At 46.7% G+C, this 16,101-nt stretch overlaps 1 pseudogene; it reads right to left on the bottom strand.

Moving 5' to 3' along the window:
• The window catches only part of LOC129830577 (TBC1 domain family member 20-like), a 49,139-nt pseudogene that overhangs the window by 15,227 nt on the left and 17,811 nt on the right, over nt 1-16,101 (bottom strand).

Below are 16,101 nucleotides of genomic sequence, written 5' to 3'. Positions count from 1 at the left end.
TGGCGGCACTGCACCCGGCCCGCCACAGGAGTCGCTGGAGCGCGATGAGACAAGGATATCCCTACCGGCCAAACCCTCCCTACCCCGGACGATGCTATGCCAATTGTGCGTCGCCCCACGGACCTCCCGGTCGCGGCCGGCTGCGACAGAGCCTGGGCGCGAACCCAGAGACTCTGGTGGCGCAGTTAGCACTGCGATGCAGTGCCCTAGACCACTGCGCCACCCGGGAGGCCCTAAACTATAGTTTGTTAACAAGAAATTAGTGTAGTGGTTGATGACTCCAACCTCAGTGTATGTAAACTTCCGATTTCAACTGTATGCATGCATGTACAGTACCAGTCAAAAGTTTGAACACACCGACTAATTCAAGAGTTTTTCTTTATTTTTACTATTTTCTACCTTGTAGAATAATAGTGAAGCCATCAAAACTATGAAATAACATATATCGAATTATGTAGTAACCAAAAAAAGTGTTGAACAAATCAAAATATATTTGAGATTCTTCAAAGTAAGCCACCCTTTGAATTGATCACAGCTTTAAACACTCTTGGCATTCTCTCAACCAGCTTCAACTGCTTTTTCAACAGCCTTGAAGAAGTTCCCACATATGCTGTGCACTTGTTGGCTGCTTTTCCTTCGCTCTGGGGTCCAACTCATCCCAAACCATCTCAATTGGGTTGAGGTCGGGTGATTGTGGAGGCCAGGTCATCTGACGCAGCACTACATCACTCTCCTTCTTGGTCAAATAGCCCTTACACAGCCTGGAGGTGTGTTGGGTCATTGTCCTGTTGAAAAACAAATGATAGTGCCAATAAGCGCAAACCAGATGGGATGGCGTATCGCTGCAGAATGCTGTGGTAGCCATGTTGGTTAAGTGTGCCTTTTGAATTCTAAATAAATCACAGACAGTGTCACCAGCAAAGCACCCCCACACCATCATACTTCCTCCTCCATGCTTCACGGTGGAAACAACACTTGCAGAGATAATCTGTTCACCTACTTCGCATCTCACAAAAACAAGGCGGTTAGAACCAAAAATCTCAAATTTGGACTCACCAGACCAAAGATCAGATTTCCACCGGTCTAATGTTCATTGCTCGTGTTTCTTGGCCCAAGCAAGTCTCTTCTTATTATTAGATGTCCTTTAGTAACGGTTTCGACTATGAAGGCGTGATCCACGCAGTCTCTTCTAAACAGTTGATTTTGAGATGCGTCTGTTACTTGAACTCCGTGAAGCTGGGTCTTCCTTTCCTGTGGCAGTCCTCATGAGAGCCAGTTTCATCATGGTGCTTGATCATTTTTGCGACTGCACTTGAAGAAATCTTCCGGATTGACTGACCTTCATGTCTTAAAGTAACGGACTGTCGTTTCTCTTTGCTTATTCGAGTTGTTCTTGCCATAATAGGGACTTGTTCTTTTACCAAATAGGGCTATCTTCTGTATTCCACCCCTAACTTGTCACAATACAACTGATTGGTTGAAACACATTAAGAAGGAAAGAAATTATACAAATTAACTTTTAACAAGTCACACCTGTTAATTGAAATGCATTCCAGGTGACTACCTCATGAAGCTGGTTGAGAGAATGCCATGAGTGTGCAAAGCAGTCATCGAGGCAAAGGGTGGCTACTTTGAAAAATCTCAAATATATTTTAATTTGTTTAATAGGTTTATGGTTACTACATGATTCCATGTGTTATTTCATAGTTTTGATATCTTCACTATTATTCTACAATGTAGAAAATAGTAAAAATAAAGAAAAACCCTGAAATAAGTACAATATTTTGACTGGTACTGTATATATTTGCAAAAAATATATATTGGAGATTGGAAGTGATGCAGTCAATTAAATTGATGGAAGGTACAATCTATCTGCAATATTAAAGCTGATGTAGCCCTAAAAAAATATATATATCCTTAGTTAAGATGTTTCAAATCGACATACATAGTAGACCAACATACCAATTATATATATTTTTTAAATGCACTCTTCCTACTAGCACTGACTTTGCTTATAAGTACTGGTTGTCTGAACTAACTATCTTAAGATGAGTGCACTAATTGTAAGTCACTCTGGATAAGAGCGTCTGCCAAATTACTAAAATGTAAATCTACCATCTACCTCAGCAGACTCATACCCCAGACTCTTTTCTGTTCCAGGAGATGTGCGGTGAGTAATTGTTCAGGGTTTAGGCCCGGTGAGTAACGGTACAGGGTTTTAGCCCGGTGAGTAACGGTACAGGGTTTTAGCCCGGTGAGTAACGGTACAGGGTTTAGGCCCGGTGAGTAATGGTACAGGGTTATAGCCCGGTGAGTAATGGTACAGGGTTTAAGCCCGGTGAGTAACGGTACAGGGTTTTAGCCCGGTGAGTAACGGTACAGGGTTTAGGCCCGGTGAGTAACGGTACAGGGTTTTAGCCCGGTGAGTAACGGTACAGGGTTTAGGCCCGGTGAGTAACGGTACAGGGTTTTATCCCGATGAGTAATGGTACAGGGTTTTAGCCCGGTGAGTAACGGTACAGGGTTTTAGCCCGGTGAGTAATGGTACAGGGTTTTAGCCCGGTGAGTAACGGTACAAGGTTTAGGCCCGGTGAGTAACGGTACAGGGTTTTAGCCCGGTGAGCAATGGTACAGGGTTTTAGCCTGGTGAGTAATGGTACAGGGTTTAGGCCCGGTGAGTAACGGTACAGGGTTTAGGCCCGGTGAGTAATGGTACAGGGTTTTAGCCTGGTGAGTAATGGTACAGGGTTTAGGCCCGGTGAGTAACGGTACAGGGTTTAGGCCGGTGAGTAATGGTACAGGGTTTTAGCCCGGTGAGTAACGGTACAGGGTTTAGGCCCGGTGAGTAACGGTACAGGGTTTTAGACGGGTGAGTAACGGTACAGGGTTTTAGACGGGTGAGTAACGGTACAGGGTTTAGGCCCGGTGAGTAATGGTACAGGGTTTTAGCCTGGTGAGTAACGGTACAGGGTTTTAGCCCGGTGAGTAACGGTACAGGGTTTAGGCCCGGTGAGTAATGGTACAGGGTTTTAGCCCGGTGAGTAACGGTACAGGGTTTTAGCCCGGTGAGTAATGGTACAGGGTTTTAGCCCGGTGAGTAACGGTACAGGGTTTAGGCCCGGTGAGTAACGGTACAGGGTTTTAGCCCGGTGAATAATGGTACAGGGTTTTAGCCTGGTGAGTAATGGTACAGGGTTTAGGCCCGGTGAGTAACGGTACAGGGTTTAGGCCGGTGAGTAATGGTACAGGGTTTTAGCCCGGTGAGTAACGGTACAGGGTTTAGGCCATGTGAGTAACGGTACAGGGTTTTGGCACGGCGCAGACTGAAAGGGTTAAGCCTCCCTGTGTCTAGTAACATAAGAGGCAGGATGAACTACATTTCCTGACTGCCTTGTTATCCCGACTTCAAAAGGCCTCGGCCCCCTTTGGTTTGTGTGCAGCTCCAGTATCTAGCAGGGGATAGGCTTATGGAAGTAGAAGAAAGGGGCCATTTAAAGCAATCTAGCACAAACACAGCCAGTACTCCACACCAAACCTCTGGTGAGTTCATTAGAGTTGTTTAATTAACTGGTCTAGCTACAACAAAGTGCCCTGGATTCCTCTGTGTGTGTGTGTGTGTGTGTGTGTGTGTGTGTGTGTGTGTGTGTGTGTGTGTGTGTGTGTGTGTGTGTGTGTGTGTGTGTGTGTGTGTGTGTGTGTGTGTGTGTGTGTGTGTGTGTTGTGCACGTAAGAAAAGAGAAATCCTTGCCTTTTTAAAAAACTTTTTGTTTTGTTTTCCGTTACTGCTGACAAGTAGTCACAAAACAACTCCATTTACAAAGGGCCGAGCGAGAAACACACGTTTGAAGTTTGGCGAGATATCGTTTCCCCAATACCATCTAATAAGCGCTTAGTGGAATGTGCAGACTAATGAGTGTTTTGTTGTTCATTAGCAACTACTGTCCCACAAATAAGAACGCATCTCTAAATTCACTTCAGATTGTAAAATGCCCAAATGACTGTCGCTCACTTATAGAAAATACATACTGCCCCCCAAAAATAATTATGTCCAGCAGACAACATGGAAGCAGATGAGAGAGAGATGCTCTGAAAACAAGGATTTAGGTACAGAGTAAGGCACAAGACACATTTCTATTCCTTACAAAATGGACAATAACCTATCCATTCTATTCTAGTATTTTATTCCACATGACTCTATTCTATAAACAGAGAGGTCACAGCTTAAATATTGGTTCTTACCACGGCAGCGAAGTAGACGGCCATGAGTGGGTGTGAAGCCAGGAAGAAGTCAAATGGCCTGAGAACATGACGGAACTCAGAAAGGACGTGGCCGTACCATTTGATGAGCCAGCTCAGAGCAAAGATAGTTCCCACCTCGGCCCTGCAACACATATGAACAAGTTAGTCAGTTATTATTATTTTCTGTGCTTGTTTATAGGATAGGACGGGTAAGGAGGTAGAGCGAGAGGAGAGAGTGCTGAAATAGCAGTAGGCCGTATTCAAAGCCATACTGCAGCGGTATATGAGATCTGGAGGCAGCGAATTAGACCACTTGACCACCCTATGCCATTATGAACGGGTCAAGTCACATTTGATTTAAAGTGCATCGTCACAGAGTCTCCATACACTTTACAGAGGGAATAAACAGCAACAACTACATTGCTCAACCGCTCATTATCAAGAGCAACAGCTCATTTTTACACTGGCTATTTAAAATACATCCGTTGACGTCCCACTAGTTGATGTACAGTAAACCCAATCTCCTTATTCTGTCATGATGACCGCAGGACAGCCCAGCACTTAACCTGCATTAGCCTGCAAAGTGGGGGATGCAAGTCTGAGAGAAATGAGTGAATATAACAAGGGCTATGAGTACATCCCATACATGGGGCTCTCGTTAAAAGTAGTGCACTATATAGGGAATAGGGTGCCATTTGGGACACAGGCAAGTTATGCTTATGCCAGTTCCTGTGAGTAAGGACGGTGTAATTACAGAATACAGAGAGACCAGTTCTAAAGGCAAGGCATTAGGCATGGTTCACTACAGAAACCCTTTGGACTGCAACGGTTAATGCAGTTCTATTTGAGTTATTATTTGTGGGCTTTGCAGGAGTAAACTCCTTGGACAAAGCACTCGAGTGCCGCTCACAAAAATCACCAATTTGTAACCTCCATAGGCAACTCTATAGCTAACTGAACATTTAGGATTGCAACCACAACAGCAACAGTCATTGTGTTGTCAAATGACTTGCCTTTGTAAAACTTTAATTTTGTTCAAATGAAGTAGGGCCTATTTGTAAAAACTAGGCTATATAACCGTTCTAGCGTCAAATACTTTCCTAAACATTTCCTCAGCAGTCTTAAGGTAGCCTAAAAGCAGTGAGCAACACCATTATACCTGTGAGCTTCCATCTCCTTAGCTCTGTCTCAAATAGCACCCTAGTGCACTACTTCCAAGAAGCCTTCCAAGACGCACCCATATTCAATATTTATCACTAGCCCTCTTATTCTCTACATTTTACATGGCCCCGCTATCAAAAATAACTTTATTTTATCAAGAACTGGGTAGGAACTGCACGCAACACAGAGAGAGAGAGAGAGAGAGAGAGAGAGAGAGAGAGAGAGAGAGAGAGAGAGAGAGAGAGAGAGAGAGAGAGAGAGAGAGAGAGAGAGAGAGAGAGGTTTATGTGCTTCAGCTTACCCCATACACTTTCAACACAACACACACCCAGGACACAGTGTATAATAAGACTAGGAGAATATCTAATACCATGGTAGTGTGTTTTAGTACACCACACACAATGCTGGAGTTTTAGAGGGATATAGTCACACAACTTTGACAAGCAGTCAAATAAAACACTGCTTCAGTTCGAGTCAAAATATCGTTCCTTGTCTGCTGAGTTCCATTTCTCTTCGGAGATGGATGAAAAACATGCCTAGCGTACAAAAAGAGTCCTCAACCATGCTCATAGTGACTTGTCAGTGGAGCAATCATATTGACGTGGAGACATCTTAAGAAGGTTGACAAACAAGACCCAATGTGACATTGAGAAAACAGAGAGCAAAGTGACAGCACAGCGGAAGGCGGTGGAATCCTTGGACTGGCTGACAGTTAGCTGTGGAGACAGGAAACCAGGGCCCGCTTTTTAACTCAAAGTCTTCCCAATTAAATCTCACAGCAAACATTCTTGTCAGACCATCAATTATACAAATGCATCAGGAGCCCCCAAAAATTTCTGTGATAGATAAGAAATACACAGTCTTCCATCCTTTCTCCCTCAGTTCTGTAGTCTCATACTACACACTAGTCCAGCTGGCTCAGGGGTACAGTAGCCTAGCTGATGGCAAGGCAGGTGGAAAGAGATAGAAGCAATCGATCTGGTGGATTTTTACTCCATATCTATTAGTTTGACTCAAGTGTATATCCTGGCTGCGACAACCTACCTTTCCAAGAAGAACATACAGACTCTTACTGCCCCCTTCAGGAGAAAAGAGTGGGAAGCAGGGCATGTATTAATAAAGTGTTACAGAATAGGTGCTGCTCTAGAATCAATTATTTATTTTGGATCAACATGAACAAGATTACATGGACAGGGGGGACCTGATCCTAGATCAGCACTCATGAATATTCATATTCATGAATTCAGCCTTCATGAATATGGACACCGATAATTAGTCGCAAATGCAAATATAGTGAGCTACAAAAGTATTGGGAGAGTGACAAATGTTTTGTTGTTTTGGCTCAGTACTCTTCGGGTTTTGAAATTATACAATGACTATGAGGTGAAAGTGCAGACAAAACAAACAGAAAATGCATCCAACAAGTTTATAGAGTCACAGGCTTGATGTAGTCATTGTGTGCAAGGAATATGGGACCAAACACTAAACTTTTGATCCCTTGACTTTCTCCACATTTTGTTACGTTACAGCCTTATTCTAAAATGGATCAAATAAAATCCTCATCAATCTACACACAATACCCCACAAAAACAAAATGAAAACAGTGTTTTAGAAAGTAAGCTAATTTATTAAAAATAAAAACAGAAATATCTTATTTACATAAGTATTGTAATGACCTGACTGGATCATAAAGGAACAATTGTCCAGACAGACGATTGAGTTTACGAATGGACGGTTTATTAAACCAACTTTACACAGGCTACTGTTTGGCCGTAGCCCACGCCAAATAAATGAAAGATAACCACAAGCCAACCGTGACCTTCTCTTGTGAAGCCCAGACGTAAGAGAGAGAACAAAGGCTAAACCTGGTCTTAACTTCCAATGCTCCATCCCCCTGCCCAACCCCCCTCCACCAGGATGCCCGGCATCAGAACATACCAGGCATTCCCGTGATTGGCAGATAGCAGGTTGATTGGCATGTTGGACCCCGCGAACACTGGTAAGTACAACACAACCAACTAATAGCCTAACACATAACACACAACTGTCTGTGTGGGTCGCTACACAGCCCTCCCACCACAAAGTCCCTCGTCCCCGAGGGAACAAACAAAGTCTCTGAAGCGACCCAGAGGTCTCCTTTGCCTGCGTGGCCGTGATGGTCGCAGAGTGTCCAGATGTGAAACAGGGGTGGTGAAGGTGGTAAATGACCTTTTATTGGCGTCAGACCGAGGCTCTGCATCTGTCCTCGTGCTCCTAGACCTTAGTGCTGCCTTTGATACCATCGATCACCACATTCTTTTGGAGAGATTGGAAACCCAAATTGGTCTACACGGACAAGTTCTGGCCTGGTTTAGATCTTATCTGTCAGAAAGATATCAGTTTGTCTCTGTGAATGGTTTGTCCTCTGACAAATCAACTGTACATTTCGGTGTTCCTCAAGGTTCCGTTTTTGTTTTCACTATATAGTTTACCTCTTGGGGATGTCATTCGAAAACATAATGTTAACTTTCACTGTTATGCGGATGACACACAGCTGTACATTTCAATGAAACATGGTGAAGCCCCAAAATTGCTCTCGCTAGAAACCCGTGTTTCAGACATAAGGAAGTGGAAGGCTGAAAACTTTCTACTCTTAAACATGGACAAAACAGAGATGCTTGTTCTAGGTCCCAAGAAACAAAGAGATTTTCTGTTGAATCTGACAATTAATCTTGATGGTTGTAAAGTCGTTTCAAATAAAACTGTGAAGGACCTCGGCGTTACTCTTGCTCTTGCTTCTGAAGCTAAGCAGGGTTGGTCCTGGTCAGTCCCTGGATGGGAGACCAGATGCTGCTGGAAGTGGTGTTGGAGGGCCAGTAGGAGGCACTCTTTCCTCTGGTCTAAAAAATATCCCAATGCCCCAGGGCAGTGATTGGGGACACTGCCCTGTGTAGGGTGCCGTCTTTCGGATGGGACGTTAAACGGGTGTCCTGACTCTCTGAGGTCATTAAAGATCCCATGGCACTTATCGTAAGAGTAGGGGTGTTAACCCCGGTGTCCTGGCTAAATTCCCAATCTGGCCCTCAAACCATCATGGTCACCTAATAATCCCCAGCTTACAATTGGCTCATTCATCCCCCTCCTCTCCCCTGTAACTATTCCCCAGGTCGTTGCTGCAAACGAGAACGTGTTCTCAGTCAACTTACCTGGTAAAATAACGGTAAAATAAAATAAAAAAATACTCTGGACCTTGATCTCTCTTTTGACGAACATATCAAGACTGTTTCAAGGACAGCTTTTTTCCATCTACGTAACATTGCAAAAATCAGAAACTTTCTGTTCAAAAAGGATGCAGAAAAATTCATCCATGCTTATGTTACTTCTAGGTCAGAGTACTGCCATGCTCTACTTTCTGGCTACCCGGATAAAGCACTAAATAAACTTCAGTTAGTGCTAAATATGGCAGCTAGAATAATAACTAGAACCAAAAAATTTGATCATATTACTCCAGTGCTAGCCTCCCTACACTGGCTTCCTGTTAAGGCAAGGGTTGATTTCAAGGTTTTACTGCTAACCTACAAAGCATTACATGGGCTTGCTCCTACCTATCTTTCCGATTTGGTCTTGCCGTACATACCTACACGTACGCTATGGTCACAAGACGCAGGCCTCCTAATTGTCCCTAGAATTTCTAAGCAAACAGCTGGAGGCAGGGCTTTCTCCTATAGATCTCCATTTTTATGGAATGGTCTGCCTACCCATGTGAGAGACGCAGACTCGGTCTCAACTTTTAAGTCTTTACTGAAGACTCATCTCTTCAGTGGGTCATATGATTGAGTGTAGTCTGGCCCAGGAGTGTGAAGGTTAACGGAAAGGCTCTGGAGCAAGGAACCGCCCTTGCTGTCTCTGCCTGGCCGGTTCCCCTCTCTCCACTGGGATTCTCTGCCTCTAACCCTATTACAGGGGCTGAGTCACTGGCTTACTGGTGCTCTTTCATGCCGTCCCTAGGAGGGGTGTGTCACTTGAGTGGGTTAGGTCACTGACGTGATCTTCCTGTCTGGGTTGGCGCCCCCCCCCCCTTGGGTTGTGCCGTGGCGGAGATCTTTGTGGGCTATACTCGGCCTTGTCTCATGATGGTAAGTTGGTGGTTGAAGATATCCCTCTAGTGGTGTGGGGGCTGTGCTTTGGCAAAATGGGTGGGGTTATATCCTGCATGTTTGGCCCTGTCCGAGGGTATCATCGGATGGGGCCACAGTGTCTCCTGACCCCTCCTGTCTCAGCCTCCAGTATTTATGCTGCATTAGTTTATGTGTCGGGGGGCTAGGGTCAGTTTGTTATATCTAGAGTACTTCTCCTGTCTTATCCGGTGTCCTGTGTGAATTTAAGTATGCTCTCTCTAATTCTCTCTTTCTTTCTTTCTTTCTCTCTCTCGGAGGACCTGAGCCCTAGGACCATGCCTCAGGACTACCTGGCATGATGACTCCTTGCTGTCCCCAGTCCACCTGGCCGTGCTGCTGCTCCAGTTTCAACTGTTCTGCCTGCGGCTATGGAACCCTGACCTGTTCACCGGACGTGCTACCTGTCCAAGACCTGCTGTTTTCAACTCTCTAGAGCAGGGGTGTCAAACTCATTTCGCATCGTGGGCCACATACGGCCTAGGGAGATGTCAAGTGGGCCGGACCATTAAAATTATACCATACTCTGCTATAAATAACCAAAATATCATGTCTTTCCTTTGTTTTGGTGTAAAGAAGCACAAGAACATTAGGAAAATATTGAAATTTAATGAACTATCCTTTTACAAAACATTTCATGAAACACCTCATATTTCCTTAGACAAATGTGCAATTTACTTTTATCATTCACAAATATGCATTGCAACTGATCCCACTGATTGTACAAAGGCACAAAACTTTAATTGGTACTGAAAAATATAGTAATGCACTTTAAAATTAAATGAGACTTTTAAAGAAAGGAATTTTTAAACCACTTACACATACGCATATAAAATCTAAATGTAATCCCTGCGTACACCTTACAAACTAAGGAGAGTGATTTTAAATGTGTAATGAAGAAAGTGTTCGCCTGTCCTGTAAATCTGTAAACTTCATACATGAAACATACATACACATACAATACATACTGAAAATTTATGGAGTTGTATGAACAGTAGAATTCCATCACACAACTTTTGTTTTGAAGCTGCTGACTAACATTAAAGTGCACATTTTTTAAATCACCACAGTAAGGATTCATCTTCACAGAGCTGTATTCTTTCAATGCAAACAGTATCTAAGGCAGCATTTTAAAGGTGTTAGTCTAGTCTGGACTTGTATTTGTTCCTGAAACTTGGCATCTTTTGGCCTGTACAAGTGCATCAACACCAGGTGTCATGTCCTGACTAGCTGTCACTTTCAGAATGTCATTTAAGTGCTTGTTTGTGAGCCTTGAACGCATTTTTGTTTTATTGATATTCATCACTGAGAAAATTTGTTCACAAAGGTAGGTTGTCCCAAACATGCACAAAATTTTAGCAGCCAGGGCTGTTAATTTGGGGTACCCTGGTAGTAGATACTGATAAAATCTGTCCAGACCTACAGAGGCAAATTTGCACTTCAAATCTGCATCACACTGCAAATCAATTATCTCTAGCGGAATTTCGCAGATCAGAAGCTTTAACTGTGAAAGGTGAGCGAAAAACTGAAAATTCTGTCTCAAGTTCACCAAATACCTGAAAACGTTTCTCAAACTCCCGCAGTAGTCCTGCAATTTTGTCTTTGTACCGTTTCATGTCCGCATCAGGTCTGGTCACACACACATCTCTCAGACAGGGGAAATGAGCAGGGTTGCCATTTGCCAGTTGCATCCCCCACAAAGTCAGCTTCAACTTAAATGCATGTATGTTGTCAGAAAACTGTGTGACAACTTTTTTGCGGCCTTGCAACATTTTGTTCAGATTGTTCAAGTGTTCAGTAATATCAACCAAGAATGCAAGGTCCCGTAGCCATTCCTGAGATTGTAATTCCAACACCGGTTTTCCTTTTTTCTCCATGAACTGTCCGATTTCCTCTCGTAGATCAAAGAAATGCCTCAGCACAGCGCCTCGGCTTAACCATCTCACTTCAGTGTGGTATGGCAGGCTGTGGGTAATGTTGCTGTCGCTGAGAAGTTTGTCAAACTGACGATGGTTCAGACCTCTGGACCGGATGAAATTTACAGTGCGAACAACCACCTCCATGACGTGGTCCATTTTCAGCGACTTGCAACACAATGCCTCCTGGTGCAAAATACAGTGAAATGTCCAGAAACGATCTCCTCCATTAAGGGCTTGTACTTTGTCTTTGAACTTTGTCGCGACACCTGCTTTCTTTCCGACCATGGATGGCGCGCCGTCTGTAGCCAGGCTGACAGCGCGGGACCAGTCCACTCCAACTCTGTCCAATGCAGCAACGACAGAGCCGAAAATGTCCTCGGCTGTTGTGGTGTCCATCATTGGCACCAACTCAAGAAACTCTTCAGTAACAGTCAATGTCTCATCAACTCCTCGAATAAATATGGCCAGTTGTGCCACGTCTGTGATGTCAGTGCTCTCGTCAATTGCCACGGAAAATGCAATAAATGACTTGACTCTCTGTTTCAATTGACTGTCTAAATCTGCCGATAGTTCCGAAATCCTCTCTGCTATAGTATTCCTCGTCAGGCTAATATTGGCAAAAGCTTGTCGCTTCTCGGGACATACAAGTTCAGCCGCCTTCATCATGCATCGTTTAACAAAGTCACCGTCGGAATACGGCTTCGATGCTAATGCTATTTCGCTAGCAATTAGGTAGCTGGCTTTTACCGCTGCTTCACTGACTTCTCGGCTCTGGATGAAAGTTGACTGCTGTTTCCTCAGACCCGCCAGCAATTCGTTAATCTTATCTCTTCTCAGTTGTCCTTGCAAGCCGTCATATTTTTCGCTGTGATGAGTCTCGTAGTGGCGTCGAATATTATATTCTTTCAATACCGAAACTTGTTGCAAACACACCAAGCACGAAGGTTTTCCGTGCATCTCTGTAAATAAATAGGAGGTGGTCCATTTTTCTTTGAAAATTCTACACTCCTTATCTACTTTTCTCCGTTTGGATAACGACATTTTGGCTAATGAGGGTGTAGCGGAGAGGTAGAGACCAAGGTATTAACAACGTCGTAACAAGCAGCAGATGGCGCATTGATACCGTCTGCTGTTTTCAGTCTGTCTCAGTGATGCGGCTTGTCTTCTACTCTGATGGAAAGAGTGCGCCCCTTAGCGGATAATCCATGAATTGCAGCGAATTAAAAATATTAATTCCATGTCTTTTATGCATTTTTTCCACTTTCAAATTATCCTGCGGGCCTGATCGAACCTCCTTGGGGGCCGGTTCCGGCCCGCGGGCCGTATGTTTGACACCCCTGCTCTAGAGACAGCAGGAGCGGTAGAGATACTCTTAATGATCGGCTATGAAAAGCCAACTGACATTTACTCCTGAGGTGCTGACTTGCTGCACTCTCGACAACTACAGTGAGTATTATTATTTGACCATGCTGGTCATTTATGAACATTTGAACATCTTGGCCATGTTCTGTTATAATCTCCACCCGGCACAGCCAGAAGAGGACTGGCCACCCCTCATAGCCTGGTTCCTCTCTAGATTTCTTCCTAGGTTTTGGCCTTTCTAGGGAGTTTTTCCTAGCCACCGTGCTTCTAGACCTGCATTGCTTGCTGTTTGGGGTTTTAGGCTGGGTTTCTGTACAGCACTTTGAGATATCAGCTGATGTAAGAAGGGCTATATAAATAAATTTGATTTGATCACAACCCTTTGGTCGCGAGTGAGAGCGCTGTCACCTCTTCCCATGGTGGCCTCACCTGCGCCTCTACCCACTGTAGCACTGGCTGTAGGTCTGTGTCCCGTCCCTGCTGCTGCTCCCATTCAGCCAAGTTGACAGTCTGCAGCTCACAGCAGACAGGTCCGCTCCCCCGACACACTGTGGCACAGACCCCCTCTTTTGCACACAGCTCTCTCTCCCGTCCCTCTCTCCGGTCACAGTGGCGGCAGCCGTCTGTAGTACAGGGCCGACGGGACATGGCGTCGGTGTTGGAGTGGCGTGCCCCTGCCTTCTGCACCACTGTGAAGTCATACGGCTGAAGCTCCTCCAACCAGCGTGCCACCTGCCCCTCTGGCTCTCTGAAAGACATGAGCCACTGGAGAGCAGAGTGGTCAGTCCTTACAGTAAAGGGCAGGCCACCCAGGTAGTACTTGAAGAGTTTGACAGAAGCCACACGTACTTTGCTGAAGTACGCCACCACTCTCTCCCCAGCTGGCCCCACCTGTGCCAGCACCCCACCCATGCCCACATTGCTTGCGTCTGTGTCCAGGATAAAGGGCAAGGTGAGGTCAGGGGGGGCGAGCACGGGGGCCTCGATCAGTGCACGTGTGAGGCTGTTGAAGGCCTCCTCACACTCCACTGTCCAAGTGAAAGCCTTGTCCTTCGGCAGCAGGCGGTTCAGGGGAGCATCGACGCTTGAGAAGCCCCTTACAAACCTCCTGTAGTACGAGGCCAGGCCCAGGAAGCTCTTCAGCTGGCGCTGGTCGTGGGGGTGGGCCAGTCTCGGGCAGCCCCCACCTTGTCCTCCATGGTGCTGATCCCCTCCTTCCCCATTCGGTGGCCCAAGAAGGACACCTCTCTCCTCATGAAGTGGCACTTCTCAGGGTGGAGCTTCAGACCTAAGGCAGCCACCCGCTCCAGCACAAGCCGTAGCGCCCCCAGGGCTGACTGGAAGGAGCTGCCATGGGCCAGGATGTCATCGATGTATACCTGACACCGCTGTCGGGGGATGCCATCCAGCACCCTGTTCATCAAACGCTCAAAAGTAGCTGGAGCGTTGCACAGGCCGAAGCACAGGACCTTGAACTGCCAGTGTCCTCTGTTAGTGGAGAACGTAGTTTTGGCTCTGGCCTCTGGGAAGAGGGGCACCTGCCAGTAGCCACTGCGGAGGTCTAGTGAGGAGAACCAGGAGGACCCCCTAACCAGGTCCAGCGACTCATCGATACGTGGTATGGGGTATTAGTCCTTCCTGGTTACCTCATTCAGCCGCCTGTAGTCCGCACAAAACCTCAGCTTGCCCCCCTTCTTAGGAACCATGATGACTGGCGCCGCCCAGGGGCTGTCTGAGGGCTCGATGAAGTCTGCCCGCTGCATCTCAAGCACAGCCTTGGCTGCCGCCTCCTGGGGTGCTAGCGGGATACGGCGGGTCAAGACCAACACAGTTCCTCCCCCATTTCTCCCTCACTGCAGACAGTGTCCTCTCCTCTCCCATCTGGGGTAGCTGGGCTGGGGGGGGACGGCCCGGGCTCAAGGAGGGCTGTGTCGTGGAGGTAGCTGGGGGAATGAAACACACAGCCGTAGGTGACAGGGGGGCTGGGGAAAAGTCACACACAGATATGGGGGGGTGGCAGCCATGAGTCTCTGCTGCTTTAACTGTTGGAGCAAAGGGTTTGTTGGGTTGAGTGAATGTGACATTAGGGGGGGCATGGTGACTGCCGGCCCTCTCTGGAAGCTCAGTGTGCCCCCATTTCGGTCTAACTGGCAGCCTGTGCTCCTAAGAAAGTCTAACCCCAGGATGCAAGGGTCCTGCACATCCGCCACCCACACAGGATGACGCACAGACCTGCCCTCTACTGTCAGAGTCATTATTCCCTTCCCTTTCATGGGTGCCAGCTCACCTGTGACTGTGTGGAGCTGCACAGTTGTGGGCTCACACTGAGTGCAACCTGGCACAATATCTAGCCTCACCAGGGTTACTGTGGACCCAGTGTCCACCAGGGCGGAGCAGGGCACACCCTCCACAGTGACAGGGACATGACAAAAGTCCTCAACACAGGTCCGGCCCACCACAACAACAGGCTCCATCCGCTTGCCCTCATCTGCTTCTGGGGGCTCCTCCTGAAGAAGATGACGGTTGGGAAAGAAAGCCAGGGGTCCGCACTACCCAGTCTATGCGGACCCCGAGCCATTTCCCTGAGCTCTGGGGGACATGGGGCAATCCCGGCGCAGATGGCCTGGCTGGCCACAACCCCAGCGGACCCTGGGACCAGGGCGTGTGTTTCGTGCCGCCTATAGCGACACAGCACAAATTAGTTCTGTCATTTCAGCCACCCATGCAGGCTTTTCCGGCTCTGGGCTGCTCTGCCCTCCAGCTCGCACAGAGGGTCTGTCTCCCTGCACCCCCACCAAAGCCCCAGCTGAAGCCCCAGCCCACACCAGCTCCCTCTTCAACGCCATCTCCAAGGCTATCTGCAATGACTCAGGATGAGCCAGCTGGGTCTGTATGCACAGCTCCGTAGGAGAAAGTGCCTGTATGAACTTGTCCGTGCTAGCTCGCTCTGCACGGAGGTGGGCATGTGAGCATATGCCCCCGGGGAGGCTCTCAATGTCATTAGCTAGCACCTGTGGAGGCTCTCCAGGCTGCCTGTGTCTATTACTGAGTTTGGAGCGCAGCAGCCCGGCCTGTACAAACTGTCCATAGCGCCTCCTCAGTGCTCCCACTAAAGCACCATAATCACGTCTATCCTTGTGGCTAATCAATATCAAACAGGCCAGAGCATCATCCGTGAGGCATAAAGCCAACTGCAGTGCCCTATCTTCATTCGACCACCCCCTAAAATGAGCTAACAGTTCAAACTGAGCATGAAAAGCTTCCCA

This window comes from Salvelinus fontinalis, chromosome 32 (genome assembly GCF_029448725.1).
Source record: "Salvelinus fontinalis isolate EN_2023a chromosome 32, ASM2944872v1, whole genome shotgun sequence".
In the NCBI taxonomy this organism is placed as follows: Eukaryota; Metazoa; Chordata; class Actinopteri; order Salmoniformes; family Salmonidae; genus Salvelinus; species Salvelinus fontinalis.
Note: the sequence above shows the minus strand (reverse complement) of the source record. Positions and strands in the feature narration are given on the sequence as shown.